Genomic DNA, 16,491 nt, shown 5'->3' on the forward strand with positions numbered 1-16,491 from the left:
GAAAATAATAAAAATATATTTCAAAAAAAGAAAAGATTATCACATTTGCAATGGTTAAAGAAAAGATAACTTATAACCACCTAAATCAGGAGTTGGCAAACTTTTTCTGTAAAGGGCGAGGTAATATGAAGGATATTATGTAGATACTTACAAAACAAAAGAAAAAACAAATTTCCTCAAATTATTATTATATAGTAATAATAATTGAGCACAAGTTTTCCAGTTTTATTGAGGTATGATTGACAAATAAAAATTATATATATTTAAGGGGTACAAATGATGTTTTCATATACATATACGTTGTGATATAATTACCACAGTCAAGCCATTTTTGTGTGTATGGTGATAGCACTGGAGATTTATTCTCTTAGTTAATTTTGAGCACAGTTGTTGTTTTTTATCATACATGTCTACTAATAAGAAAAAAATGGCATCAGGGGGAGAGGAATTGCATTTTTCTCAATTGTGGTTCAAAGTTCATTTTTCTTGTCATCAAATCGATTGTAAATGTTTGTCTGTAAAAACCTTAGTTCATAGCTTGTTAATAGGCAGACAATGGACCCAATCTGGCCCACCGGCCATGGTCTGCTGGCCCCTGACCTAAACTCTTCCTGGTAAATAACGGGCATTCAACAATATCAACCCTCTCCCTGATGTAAGGTGATGATTCTAGTTTGCTGGTTTCCTCTGAACTGAATGACAATCCTGTAAGTGGTGTCATGATTCCAAAACGTTCCAAAACTTTCTTCCCAGTCATCAAGCCTCATCCTTAGCTCCCACTGTCCATAACACGGGAAACAGCAGTTTTTGGTAAAGTAGCTGTGCCTCAGTTTCTCTCCTCCAGAAAATGGAGATGAGTGTGTTCTTAGTGTTGTATATTCCTGCTGGGCCAATGGTGGATGTGGGGGTGGTATTCAACATGGAGAAGGAAAAACTGTATTCAAATAAATACCTGCTGAGAAAGTCTTTACAAAATATATAACTGTTAAAAGACTTATATCTAGAACATATAAAGAACTCTCAAAACTCAATAATAAGAAAACCAATAACCCAATTTAAAGAGTGGGCAAAAGCTTTGAACAGACACTTCACCAAATGAGCTTCAGAGATGAGAAAGAAGCATGTGGAAAGGTGTCTGATATCGGAAGTCATCAGGGAAGTGCAAGTGGAACCTCAGTGAGATACTGACACACCGATTAGAATAGCTAAAACCAAAAGCAAAACAGCAAAGCCTATCATACCAGCTGTTGAAGATTCAGAAGACAGAAGCTCTCATATCTTGATGATGGCACTGGGAAATAGTACAGCTACTTTGGAAAATAGTTTGTCAGTTTCTTATAAAGTTAAACATACGCTTACCATATATATGACCCAGCAAATACCCTAGATATGTACTCCAGAGAAAAACCTGTGCTTACACAAAAATCTGTGAATGGCTACAGGGGATTATTCATAAATTCCTCAATCTGGAAACAGCCCGATGCCCATCGACCAGTGAGAGGATGAACTGTGGTACATCCACACAACTAAATACTACTCAGCAGTAAAAATGAAGGTCCTATGGGTACATGCAATTGCATGAATGAAACCCAAAGGCATTCTGCTAAGTGAAAGTGAAAGAAGCCAGACTCAACAGGCTGAATACTGTGTATTCATTTCATTCATATGACATTCTGAAACAGGCAGAATTATAGGGACAGAGAACAGATTACGGGTGTCCAGGGACTGGAATTACAGGAGGGGTGGCTTACAAAGGCGTGACAGAAATGTTTAGATCTTGACAGAGGTGGTGGTTACATAACTGTATGTATTTGCCCAAATCATAGAACTGCAACCCACAAAGGGTAACTTTTACTGCATTCAGTTTAACTCAATCAACCTGACTTTAAATATAATAAACTAGAGGCCAGGTGCATGAATTCATGCACGGGTGGGGTCCCTCGGCCTGGCCAGCGATCGGCCCAATTGGGGGCCCGTCTTGCCCAGTCCCGATCAGGCCAATGCAGGCCGGCCAGCTGTGGGGAGGGACCGCAGTTGGCTGTGGGAGCACACTGACCACCAGGGGGCAGCTCTTGCGTTGAGCATCTGCCCCCTGCTGGTCAGTGCATGTCATGTGACTGGTTGACTGGTCATAATGGTCGCTTAGCCTTTTATGTATATAGATAAGCACACATCAGGTAGTAAAGGTGCTCTGCTGGGCCTGCACTACATGCTACAGTGAGTGAGTGTCATGCGAGGAACTGGTGAAAGGGCATTGCGTCTGCGTGGCCTGGAGATGCACTCCACAAGCCTGAAAGGGCCTCTGGGGCCATCTGTCTCCTCTTCCTTGCTCCTCCCCCTTGTTTGCTTCCTCCTTACTCAGCCTTCTGTTTACATTTCCCTCATCAGCCTGGGAGCCAGCGTAATGATTTGCCCTGACTAGGGGGTTGTACTCTGGTTTTCCTCTTTCTAAGCACAAAAAAGCCCTGATGGGGGTTAGGGGCAGATATGGGGAGGCCTTCTTCCCATGTGGTCAACACCCTAGAGCAGTGGTCGGCAAACTGCGGCCCCTTGAGTGTGGCTCTTCCACAAAATACCACGTGCGGGTGTGCATGTACAGTGCGATTGAAACTTCGTGGCCACACTCAAGGGGCCAAAGAGCCACATGAGGCTCGCGAGCCGCAGTTTGTCGACCACAGCCCTAGAGGAAGACTGTGGTGACAGGTAGCGCTGGAGTTGTTCTGCAGGGCTTCCTCACTGTGATGGGCAGACCTTTGAACAGGGGGCCTGAGGAGGTGGGAACCGGCCCTGAACTGCTCTGACAGCCTTGAGGTTCTGACTCCATCTCAAGGAGGCATGTCACCTACTCACCTCAGTAGCCAGGGCTGGTGCTCCCTTGGGTTCCCCTGTCCATGGGTGCCCACCTTCAGGAACAGCCTTCCCCAAAGCAGAAGATGGGTGCTGAAAGGACTTCCAGCAATGAGGAAACTCCTACCCCATCTCCATGGCTCCCTACAGCCCTAATGCCAGCACCTAACACTTGTTTCTATAACTGGTTTTCTAATACACATGTGGCCTTTTGAGAAATTGAAGAGCCCGGCCAGTGTGGATATTACATATTCGGCTCCAGACCTCATGCAGAGTTCCTGCCTTGTGTTGTGGGTGTTACACAGTTTCTCTGGAGGCTGATATCTCTGTATTGGAAATGAGAAAACAGGAGCAGGAAAACACAAACGAGGCCAGACATGGTCTCCTGACATCTGCCTCAGTGTCCTAGGATAGCCGGTTCTGAATTACTAAAAGATTAGTGTTGGGCCAGCCACCACACTTTCCACCTCCAACCCCAGCTGATTCCAGTGCCCCCACATTCTGCTTCATTCTGTCTACTCCGGAGAACTGCCAACATGCTCGGCCTCCTCTCTTGTTTTCTCATTTTTATCTCTCTCCCTCTGACTACACTTATCACTCCTACCCTTCTGTCTGGTATCACTGGGACAGAGTGTTGGGGCTCTTACTTGGTCCCAGGCAGCATTCAGCACTGTCCTTATATATTACTTAGTTCTCTCTCTGCAGCTCACACTCTTGTGCAACACCCACAGAGCCTTTAGGAGCTGTGCTGGGGAAATGGTCAGCACGACTCTCACCAACCTTGACCTTGACTTCTCCATCAGCCTTTCTCAAACCAGAGCTTGTGTCACTCAAAATGGTAACTTCCCTTTGCTGACCCTCCAACCTTCTCCAACCACTACTCCATCCTTTTCCTTTATTCCAATGTCAGACTTTGTAAAGAGCAGAGTAACAAGCTGCCTCTAATTGCTCCTCCATTCACACATCAACCCGTTCTAACAGATTATCTACAGTTGCTCTCAATTCATCTTTTTCAGTCTAGGTCATCAATGACCTCCATGCTGTGAAATCCACACACCTTCCCTCATTTTATATGACTTAACTTTCCTGCAAATTTAGCACTGCCAATGACCTTCATCCTTAAAGCTCTCTTTCCCTAGCCTCTTTGGATATCACACCCTCCTGGATTTTTCTTTCACATTTGGCTACTTAATCTCAGCCTCCTTTGCTGGCACTATTTCCCAAGTTCTAATTTCCGGTGCCTGGAGGATAATTGCTATGACCACTTCTTGCCTCTCTCTCTCACTACCTGGTCATACTCACTCTCCTGGCTTTAAATGCATTCTGGATTCTGGCAACATCCAAATACATATCTCCAACGTAAACCACACTGCAGAGTTTCAGTGTGGTATATTTAATCATCTACTTGACATCTCTATTTGGATATATTATGTTTTAGGTTTAACGTGTCTAAGACTGAGCTTTTAATAACCATTTTTGATAACATTTTCATAGCTCCTCCTTCAGTCCACCCATGTCAGTAAATGGAACCACTACCGAGTAAGTTGTTCATGCCAGAAACCGGGGCCTACTCTGGATTTCCCTTTCCTTACGCCCTAAACCCAATCCACCAACAAGTCCTGTCAATTCTACTTCCAAAATATATTTGGAAGATTCAGCTTCTTTCCATCCACACATCACTATCATCCTTTGCCAATATCTTTCTAACAGTTCTTTCAACATTCTCTGTGGAGGCCGTCAAGCCCATCCCTCGTATCAGAAGAGTCCTTTGGAAACATTAGTCATATTCTCTACTGTTTCTCTGATAAAATCTAGCCATGGGAGTGCACTGCTGAATTCATTCCTTCTTGTGCTCATATATGCAAATTTTTTAAGTGATTGAAGATCCCTTTGCCTTCCTCTCATTTTTTAATTGGATTCCTGGAATATTTTCACTTACTGAAACTGCATCCTTCTGCATAGCTTCTCACCCAGTGGGAAAGCTAGTCTTATGGACAGAATTTGTTGATCAGGGCTAAGTCCAGCATGTCTTCTAACCTTTTTTCTCAGCACATTTTTAGGTTGCAGTTTATAGTCAGATGTTAGTTTTATGTCATTCATTAGCTCACCTGGGTAGTTAACTACCTATAAAAGAACTGAGAGACACTGGAAGTTGTATAAGCAGCTATTGTTATCTCCTCCATGTTATTCCCTAAGAGACATATGGAAAGCCTCAACTCCATCCCAAACTACTGTCCTAATGACTTTGATCTTGTGCCTGGAATTCCCCCATTAAAATCATTCATATGTCACTATCTCCAATGGGAAGCATAGAAATTGACTACCAATCACTAGTAATTAAATATGGAATGCATAGGCCGTATAAAAGGGACATCTACCTGTGAAGATTTACTAGAAAAAGGGCAAGCACTAATCACAACAGGCTAGCAGGTCTAGAGATGAGGAGAGACTGCATTAGAAATTCAGGATTACCATGCATATGGCAGAGGGAGAAGACATGGCTGAAGTGGGCAGTGGAAGGGTGGACATGCTTAATGAACACACTCAGCACCTTTACCATGTGCTCAAGGGTCCTGCTGGCTTATCTTGCAGCCACAGTTGCTCTTCTTGATTCTCACCAGCCTATGACTTCTGTCTTCTCACTAGACAATAATCTCTTAATGGGCATATATGCTTACACATCACTGTTCCCTCAGCAGCTCTCATGGTGTCTAGAAGATAGTCTCTCCTCATTAAATTTTTCTTGCATTCAAGAAAGAAGGGTTGCTGTATGTTACTTGTGTAGTAGGTAGGAGTGGGGATATCAGAAAAAGAGTTATAATTAAACAACATCATTATCCATCAATTCCTGAGTATGTCTATGTGCCTGGTCTATATCTATGAACTTGTATGTGCCTGGTGCCCATCAGACAATGAAGAAAACCCATGAGCTGAGTAAAGTACCACACACACACCCCTTTGTCTAACTAAGAACTTATACATGAAGATGAACTAAGTATAACATTGTGAGCAGTAGGAGTTCTCAGAGGCAAAGAAAGAGGTGAGCTAGATACACATCCATAATGAAAATGCACCTAAAAATTGCAGACAGAGGCCAGGGGAAAAAATGGCATTTTAGACAAATAAGATGGGGAAATAGCCTACACAAAGATGCAAAGGTGGAACTGAATGAAGCTCTCTTAGAGGCAGTGAGGGGCCACCTGGGACAGGTGAATGGAGTCAGCAGGCTGTGGCCAGGGAGATAAGCTGGGTGGGTGTGGATCACTGAAGGTCTGAAGAGTCTGGCCAGGAATCTGGGCAGGGATGGGAAGTAAAAGATCTAGAGCAAGATTCTGGAAGAACTAAGTATGAGACCTAACTGTCATTTTAGTTCCCTAATTATTAAAACAAGAAGTTTGGACTAGAGAACTCCCCCTCTCCTCTCAGCTCTGATCTCTCAAGTGCTCAACTGGGAGCCTGTGTGAATTCCTCCAGAAGCAGGGTTTGGACAAGCTCATTTGGACAAGATGGTTAAGACAGAGAGAAACCAGACTCCTTGAAAAACTCCTTGGAAATGCCCCCCAGTCTTAACGCTCCGGCAGGGGGCTGTGTGAGGACACTGAATGTGCAGGCTGAGAAGCCAGGGAGCTGGAATATCAATCTGTCACTTCAGTCAGAGCTGCACGACTTTGGATTAGTCACTTCTCTTCTGCAAATGCCAGGCTTTTATCTGTAAAAATTGGGACATGACTACCTGTCTCCCCAAACTGAAAGTGTTTAATGGGAGAGCATGACTGGAGTTACATAACTGGATGCTTAGTGGAGACAGGTCCCCAGTAAGCACCTGCTGTGGACATGGTGTGGTCCTCATGCTGTTGTCATGGCCAGGGATAGAAGTCACCATGACAGCCACACGCTGGGTCAAGCTGAGGACGCTGACTCCCTCCCCTAGTGCTCGCAGGAGCAGACCCCTCATTAATGGTGTGTTATTGTTCTTTCCCACTCTGCTCAGCCCATTGTTGGCGGTGACATTGCAGCCCTCTTATGCCTGGGGGGGGGGGAGCCTGTCTGGTGGCAGGGAGAGAGGAGGAGACAGTGATTAATAAATGCCCAGGACTCCAGCCCTTCTGAGGAGGGTGCTGCCTCCTCAGCATGAATATGCATGGCCCACTGGGGCTGACTTGGAGCCTGGAGAGGCCATGGTGGGCTGGCCTGAACTGAGAGCCACAGGCAGGCTTGTCACCGGGGAGACGCAGCAAAGGCTTGCAGAGCAGACCCGAGCGGCCACTTTCATCAGCAGTGCCATCAGCCTTGCCATCACCCGGGAAGACAGGCTGGCAGATGTGAACATAAATACATCCCCCTCTTGCCTCACCTCAGTGCCCCGAGGAGCTATTAAGAGACTTAAAATTACCATTTCAGTAAATGGGGAGAGAGAATTGACGAGGAAGAGGCTGTGTTTGTTAACTTGGCAGCATTGTGGACTGCACTGGCTCCTCTCTCTCTCTCTCTCTCTCTCTCTCTCTCTCTCTCTCTCTCTCCCTCTCCCTCTCTTTCTCTCTCTGGCCCCCTCAGGGGGTGGAGACAAGCTAGGTCTTCAGAGGTGCAGGAGCGACACCTTCAGATCCTGTCCTGTCACCTTCAGATCTTGCCCTGTCTCTTCCAGAATGCGTCTTTGGACCCCAGCCTCGCCCAAGGCGAAGCGACAAGCAGACAGCACTGCAGAGTGCTCTGTGATGCCAGGGGACGGAAAGAGGCCAGCCCTGAGCCCCTGAGCAGGTGGCTGGGGCTAAGATGACAATTCATTTTGTATCCCTAACTCTTCCCAATATAGCTGTTAGATAACTATTTATTTAGTTTAAATGAGTGATTTCTAGATGTTCGGTAAATATTTGGTGATTAATGACTAATTGACTCAAGCAAGGCATTTTAATTTTCTATAAAAGAGTCAACTCTCTGGAAGGAGTCATTGACACCTAAGTGTGTCCTGTGCTGACTTAAGTGCAGATTTGGGTGAAAGGGAAGCACACACACACACACACACACACACACACACACACACACACCTCCACACTAGGGAGCACTCAGACATCACCAGCTCCACCGTGGGCAAACCTGTCCATTCCAACACTGATTCACACCACGAGTGTTGATTGACGACCTACTTTCCGCATTGCTCTGTAACTAGTGATAGAGAGCAAGCCAGGCAAGGGTCTACCCTCGTGGCACTAACACTCCCCTGGGGAAGTCAGAATGTGAACAAGGGAATAAACAGGACAATTCCAGGTCTCACAATGCCCCTAAGCTTATGTCCTCCCTGCATCTGAATTTCTTGACCAGCCCCCAAACACATTTAAAACAACACAAGCTGAATTAGCACCTGGCTTTCTCGGGTTCATGGCCAAATTTAATCTCTGAATTGTTATGTTCTTGAACGGCATCTCAACATCAGGCCGGGGAGAGCTGGCCTCCCTGAGAGGGAGGGGTGAAGAAGCAGAGCCCAGGTGTGGGAGTCATGCTGGAGCCTGGATGGCTCTCCAATGAGCTCCTTTTAGAATCCATTCAAGCAAGTCAAGGGGGTGGGTCTGAACAGAGGTCTAAAGTGGATTTCCTCTCCTCCCTTGCGAAGTAATCAGCTCATTGGGAAGAGCCAGCTTCATGTGCAGCCTGAGCAGTGGCTCTGAGCTTAGAAGGTCCCACGTTCAGTTTAATGTACTGCCACCACGTTGTGAAATTCCTAGTACCTTTTGGACAAGGGACCTTGCATTTTTGTCTTGCACTGAATCCTGCAAGTTTTGTGGTTGGTCTTGCCTTTCAGGGATTGGGTAGAGCCTGACTTCAGGTCCATCCCTTACCTTCTAGACCGCACTCTCCTCCCCTAGAGCATAAGAGGGTATTTGTTCTGAGGCTTCCTCCAGGCCTGCTGCCCAGGAAGGAGACTTCGAATATCAGCCCAGACTAACTCACTTAGATGTGGGATCAGACTCTTGAGAAAAGAGAGCCCAAGACAAAGGTAAGCAAAGCCTGATTCAAAAGGCATCCCTATGGAGGTGCTGTGTGATCCAAATCTCTCTACTGCATCTGATACTGGGAGGCTCAGGGGGCAGCTTAGTGGATGAAGATCTCAGGGTAATAAAGTGTAAAACAAAACAAACACACAAACACACTACCCTTCACACTGTGCTGAATGGTAGCCACTAGATCAAGACTGCAAGAGAGGTGGCAAAGAACGTGGTCTAATTTCTCCCACCCTTCCATGTGATTGGGCTCTTCTGGAAGCTGGGGAGCAGGCTCCATTGGGAGAAGGCTCGCTGTTATAGGTGCACAAGATTGATCCATAGGAAATTAGTTCGGATCTGCTTGGTTACGCTGATGGATCAAGTGACCCCTATCTCTCAGTGGCTTAACAAAACCACAGTTCCTTCCCACTCACACTCTGTGTCCAACCAGAGCTGGCTGTGGGACTCTGTCCACCCTGGTCTCTCAGGGACCCAGGCTCATAGAGGCCCCATCTCAACATGTGCTCACATAATCCCTGGAGCAGGAAGGAGGCCTGAGAAATTATACGCCGGATCTTAGAGCTTCCACTCAGAAGGGGCAGATGTAATGTCTGCTCACATTTTGTTGGCCAGATCACATCACAGGGTCATAACTAACTTTTATTATAATCCTGCCATACGTTCAGAAAAAGGAGAACTAGGGATAATTGTGACATCAGTAACTGCCACGTGTTTTGAGTCTGAAGCTTCTTCTCTCCCACCATGCCTGGAACCAAGGAAAAAAGTGGCCAATTACACTGGTAATTTGGGCAAAGTCTTTCTATCCCTATTACGAGGGCTTTTCCCTTTCCCATTGCCCTTAGAGATTATGTAAGAACAAAATGAAATCATGGATAAAAATGATCAGTGACATTTATTGAGTACTAAGAGGCAGGCTGGGTTGTAGGGTGCTGATCCTCGCTCAGGGCCACCACGGGGCTCAGAGAGCGCCCACACTGCACAGATGAGGACACTGAGGCACAGAGCAGCATGGAACAAGTCCAAGATCTCACAGGATATCGCCTATGAAGTCTAGGCCAAAGCCTGCTCTTAAACCTTGTGCTGAAGAACAACTCACAAGAAGGAATTCTACTAATAAGAAACTTCCACCTGTGATCGTTTCTGACTACCCACTGGGAGAGCCCCACCACTCCTATCTTTAGCTTCACTGGGGTTGTCAGAGGCCTCCAGGGAGACATGCATGCATTGCTGCTTTTTCCCGGGACCCCACAGTCATACGCAAACATCTGGGGCCCCACTGGGCTTGGTGTGACCTCATCAAGCTGTTCCTGACCTCAAAGGCCAAGGTGGGGTGGACAGGGGGTGGTCTGCCTGATCCTGGAAACCTCCCAAATGTCAAGAAAAAAAAGAGCACCTCTAACCCAGCCAGCATGGCTCAGTGGTTGAGCGTGGACCTATGAACCAGGAGGTCAGGGTTTGATTCCCGGTTGGGGCACATGCCCAGGTTGTGGGTTTGATCCCCAATGTACGGTGTGTAGGAGGCAGCCGATCAATGAGTCTATCTCATCATTGATGTTTTTATCTCTCTCTCCCCCTCCTTTCCTCTCTGAAATCAATAAAATATATATATATATTTTTTTTTTAAAAAAGAGCATCTTCATTTGAGCCCTTGTCAAACCCAATCAGCTTCTGGTCTGACATGGAGAATACCAACCAAGGGTGGAGCCTTCTGGCTCCCCATCCTCCTCCAGGTCTCCACCCACACCCCACTTAGAAACTGCATTTTACTCTGGGCCACCTTCTGTAAAATAGCATCTGCCACGCAAGTGTGGCTCCAGGTGGGAAGGGGGCCTGGGATGATGCCTCTGAAAGGCCTCTAAGGGACAGGATCTCAAGGGTGAGGAGGGTGAGCCGGGAGGAAACGGGGCCTGACTCTGTTTAGCAGATGCTCCAGAGAGTAGAGTGTTCTATCCAACAGTGCCGGGCTCTGTGCATTGGCTGTGAGCGCCTCCGAGGCCCTTCTCCATGTGCAGCCCCCCCACCCCCCACCCCCCGTCCCCACCACCACCGAGCTCAGGGGTCACTTCTGAAATACGGTGACAATGAGGGAGAGCAGATATGGAGGCCTACAGACATAAGCTAAAATTTACACCCTCCGCCCATAACCCTCGATTAATGCTGCCACCACCCAACACCTCAAGACCACAGACAGGACAAGAATTCCCCTTTGGGGCAAGATTTGCAGGCCACCAGCAGCTGCACTTCCTTCTAAACAGAAAAGTCAATGTCTGCTCCTTCAAACATGTTGCTTTGGGTGAGTCGATGTCTTCTCTCCAGACATATTTTTCAAGATGTAAATGTCGCTATTTTGCTCCCCCTGCCTCAGTGTGAATAGTTAGCAATTATGTAGCCGCTTTCAGGCCGGCAGCGCCCAGGCAGCGTGAGAGCTCCAGTAATGGAGGCAGCGGTCGCCAGGGGAAGGGCAAAGCTTGGCCAGGCACCCTTCAGCTCAGGCTGGGAAAGGCCTTCCTTCCGGGGACCCGGGAGTATTGCAGGGTCTGCCTGGCAGAGGCTCCTGGCAAGGTGCCCAGCACGCTCCATGGCGTTGGAGAGGAAGTGGCCAGTCTCCAGTGTCATCCCTGCATTGAAGGAGAGGAAACCTGAGGCCCAGGGAGGATGCAGCTCTTGGAGGACCAGACCCTGACTCTGACTCCACGGACCAGAGCAGAGCTGCCTCGGGACCTGGACGCCTGGAACGGAAACCTGACTCAGCAGCCCCCACTCTCGCTCAGGATCTGTCAGGGCTGCTGGATGCTTCCCACCAGGTGGAGCGTGGGCCTGACCCGGCCTTGGCCCAGCTGCAGGGGCATCCCCCTAGCCCAGTGATGGTGAACCTTTTGAGCTCGGCGTGTCAGCATTTTGAAAAACCCTAACTTAATTCTGGTGCCGTGTCACATATAAAAATTTTTTGATATTTGCAACCATAGTAAAACAAAGACATATTTTTTATATTTATTTTATATATTTAAATGCCATTTAACAAAGAAAAATAAAAATTTTTTGATATTTGCAACCATAGTAAAAAAACAAAGAATTTTTTATATTTATTTTATATATTTAAATGCCATTTAACAAAGAAAATCAACCAAAAAAAATGAGTTTGCGTGTCACCTCTGACACGCGTGTCATAGGTTCGCCATCACTGCCCTAGCTCATGTGGGCCTGAGTCCCAGAGGCCAGTTCTGGGCAGCCCCTCCAGGGTCTGGGGTCGCCGGAGAGGGATCAGCTGGCCAACCCGGACCATTTATCTCATGAAGCCTGGCAGCCGGTGGCCAGCACAGGTGCAAAGCTCCGCTCGCATCAGGAGAGGATTCGGGAGTTCTATTTAACCTAATTGGGCCAGCAAACCAGCAGGACAAAAAGCCAGGCACGCCACCCATTTTGTTCACTCCTCGCTTTGAAGTCTCGCCTCATCAAGTTTTTAAACATGAGATGCAGGCATTTGGTTGTTCATATTTAATGTGTAACACAGGAGATCAAAGAGCAGATAGAGATGGAAAACATCGGGCACAGTTAAGGATCACTCTGAGCCGGGCTGGCTGCCCCCTCCCAGAGCCCAGCCCCTGCTCCTTCCTCGGCCCTTTCTTTCATCTTCCCGTCCACCTCCTCCACTCTCCCCTGTCTTCTCCATCATCTCCTCCTCTCATCCCCCTTCCTCCTTTCCACCTCCTTACCTCTCCATTTCACCCCTCCCCCCTTTGCCTTCCCACCTGCAACAATGCCCACTACCACCTAAGCTCCTATTGTCTTTCCCAAATGAAGACTCTTATCTTCCAGGAAACCCCCTCCTCTCTGTCTCTCTCCATTCCCCTTCTCCCTTCCCTTTCTGCCATTTTCTCTTCGCCTCCTTTCCTCTCCCCTCTCTCCATTCCCAGTTTCTCTCTCTCCCCCTCTCCTTCTATCTGTCCTCCACTCCTGCTCTCTGTTTCTCTCTCTCCTTCCCCGCTACTAGAATCACCATGACAACGGGCCTCCATGACAATTACAGCCCAGACAGCACAGCCTTTTCCATCAGAGACTCCAATGCTTCCTGGGATCTACTCCCTGACTCCTCAGGCAGTGAGTTAGTCTCTCTACCACTTTTCGAGGCCACAGGGAATAGGCTTCATCACCAACCACAGAGCAGGGGCAGCCGAGAAGAAGGAAGGGAGGCTGGGAGAGGACGGAGGAGAAGCTCTCCGCTTCCTCTGTGTGTGGGGGTGGTGAGGGGGAGGGAAGGACAGAGAGGGTGTCAGCCATAGAGAAGAAAGGAATTACAAAGTCTTCGGGGTGGATAGCACTGTCTCTTCTCCATCCTGCAGGGCTCAGTAGAAAGGGACTCTTTCCTTCAGGTCAGGAGAGAGAGGGCGAGGAAAAAAACAAACAAAACAAAGAAGGCAGCCAGCGTGATGTGTGCTAGAGCTTTCTGTTCCAGCAACTGAGAGTGAAATACACACAACTCCAAGTGCCGTTGCCTTTCTTAGGGCTCTGAATGCTCGATGATACCTCACCCGGAAAGTGTTTCCTGGCCGCACGTGGACTGAGCGTCTGCAGAGCTGGCAGCAGTGGAAAGCAGAAAATGCAACGGACCCTGATGAAAACAAAAAATCTTTTTTCTTTTTTTTCTGAAAATGTGGTAATGTTTCTTTTGTTCCTGAGTAGCCAAACTCATGTGTCCGAACATATTTACTCTAGCATGCTAATATATTTTTATAGCTTACCTACAAGGGTTAAATAACTGAGAAGATTAACAAATAATCACTTTTCTTCACTATACCAATGACCAGCTGTACGACAATGACCAACTCAGGCAATATATCTTATTTTCATTATTACTACCAAAAAAAGAGCAACAAAAACACCCATCCTGCATAGTCGAGAAACTATTAAATAACTTAGTGTTTTGTAGATGGCAAATGTAAAATGTAAGAAATGCTACCTACAATTTAATGAAATTCTACATAAATTTGTTTATTTAGAATTATACAATCTCCACATCAGTAGGTACCTCAGAGCCCATCTGGCTAGTTTATCGAGCATACAAAACCCAGTCAAACCGTTTTTAAATGACAGTCATTCAGATTTAGGTAAACAGTCCCCAAAAAAGGGGATCTATTTCTCCCCAAGGTATATGCTCAACATTTGGAAAGATATGCTCATTATCCTTACAGTCTATTTCTAAGACACATTAAATATGGAAGATTAAACATATAAATAACAGATCAAAAGAAAAGATGCAAAGAGACACAACACAATTAATTTCCTCATACAATATGGAGTAAAGGTTAGGCCAGAAAGGTCGCCGGCTGCGGGCATGCTGACAGGCTCTTGGAAAGCTGGGTCAGGTGGAAGGGCAGCCCACGCAGCCTGGAGCAATCAGCCACCCATGAAAGGACTCAAATGCCAGGCTAATTAGTTTAGACTTGATTGTGTTGTTTATGGGGAAAGCCTCGAAGATGGACTTCAGCTACTTGCCTACATATGAAAAAGTCCGGGACATGGGTCATTCCTTTTAGAAAAAGTGAGTGATGTTACTAGGAGTCCCCTGCACAGGGGAGAAGGGAGTTCTACGTGTGGCTGAGTGTGGATGTGACCACACAAAACCACTGCCCTGCTAACCTCGCTCTCAGCCCTGTCCCAGCAGCACGAGCCCTCGGCCACTCGGCCTGGTCACAGCAAGTCCTGCTGGCTTCCCGGCCATCGTTAGTGACATCATCTCCCTGCCTCACATTTGATGCTGGACTGAAAAGCCTGGGTTTTGCTTTCCCAAATGCCCCCGGTAGAATAATGAGGAGGTGAGCTTGGAAACCCTGTAGAAGGCCTAGCGTTGGCAGAGAATACAATCAGGGCATGCTATGTAAATATCAATCACAGAGCAGGAGATCAAATGAGGTCAAGACGGCCTCTCCGGCGGGCCAGGCGATCTAGAAAGGAAGTAACTAGGAGGTAGTGTCATGCCAGGCTCTGCCATCTGCCAGCGGTGGGACCTTACAGCACCAGATAATTTCCCGAGGCTTCTGTTCCCACCTTTACAAAATGGCCCAAATCCAGGGGAGCCTGTCCATCTCGTAAGTGCAATGTGAATGCAAGTGCCCTCAGGATGGCCCCAGGTGCTGTTGGCTCATGGTGGCGGTGGTGGCAGCGATGTGACCCTCAGGTGACCGGCACATCATGGCAAGAGCTCTTGCCTGAAAATATCCTCCCTCGTGTGAGCAAAAGACATGATCCCCACAGGCCTTGATGTCCACGTTGGTAAAAAGAGAAGGTTGGACTAAAGTCACTTTTTCTCTAAAATGTGGGGCAGTGGAGATGGCTTGAGGTGGGGCATGAATACAGCATTCAGCTGCATTTAATTCTTCGTGAGAATTTTATCTCTTTTTCAGTCATCTTTCATTCCTTCACGTCTCAGCCTGGCTCCGTTTTTGGTTAACACCTCTTAAATATCTGCTAATTTACCTTTGCAAGGAAGAGAAAGTAGGTCTCCAGCTCAGAGCCTTGGCAAGCAGCAGTGCCTTCCAGACTGTAATGACATTGCTGAGTTCTCACTGCATTTCTTTTTTGCCTTTCCTGGGAGGGAATATTGGTTTTCCATTTAATGTAATGGCATAAGGTTTTCTTTCTGTACATGTTTAGGTATTAAAGGAAAATATTGCATCAATAATGGTGCAGAGATGACACAGATGCAGCCAAATCCTGGGGCAGCAGGAGTTTGAGAATTGCTGGGCGAGCTGGTCCCTAAAATTCCTTCCAGTCTTCTCTCTCCCTGACAGTCTCACTTTGCCTTTTGATAGGAGCGCAGTTCCCTCCACAGCAGGTGTCCACATTGGGAGGGAGGGAGACACTGATGATGCAGACCCCCAGGAGGCCCACACTTAGCACACGAGCAACAGTGACAACCCCAGGAGGACCTTCCAATGTTTCCCAAATATGTTCATGTATGGCCACCCATGTGATCTCACACACTTTACACATGAGGGAAATGAGATCCTCTACGTTACACGGTTTTCCCAGAATCACTGCCATTGATGACTCGAGGCTCCAACCACATTTCTCCAAAGCCCTGGCTCTTTCCAGAATTCCTTATGGTCTATCCCCATAATAGGAGGCTATCCGTAACTCATGGAGATGCCAAGAGACCTGTTAGAGTTGAAAAATTAATGGGATTTCTTCACTTCAGGGAAGGATCTGTCTCATTCAGACCCAGCTCTGCCACGGATATTACACATCCTGCTTGAACAGGAGGAAAAGAGGCCAAGTCCCAGCCCTCTAGCCTTTCACTCTCTCACTGGGAAGGCCAGGAGGATCAGGGAAGAAAGACGCAATTAGCATCTTCCATTGATATCACAGCTACTTTCATTTTAGGGGACTTTTTTCTTGGCCAAAAATCCCTATGCCCTTTTCAATTCACCAATATTTCCATAATCCTTTAAATGAATCACAATGAAAGGATTATCTGCTCATAACATTGTCCACCTCTAATGTGCAAGAGTTTAAGAGATATGCCTTGAACAGAAAGATTATAATCTTATAGAAGGGATTAAAGTTGAGCACACAAATAACTATGATACAAAGCAGATATGATAATGATGATGATTATGATATATTATAAAAATACACATTTATGAAG

This window comes from Myotis brandtii, unplaced genomic scaffold, assembly GCF_000412655.1.
Source record: "Myotis brandtii unplaced genomic scaffold, ASM41265v1 scaffold421, whole genome shotgun sequence".
NCBI classification, from domain to species: Eukaryota; Metazoa; Chordata; class Mammalia; order Chiroptera; family Vespertilionidae; genus Myotis; species Myotis brandtii.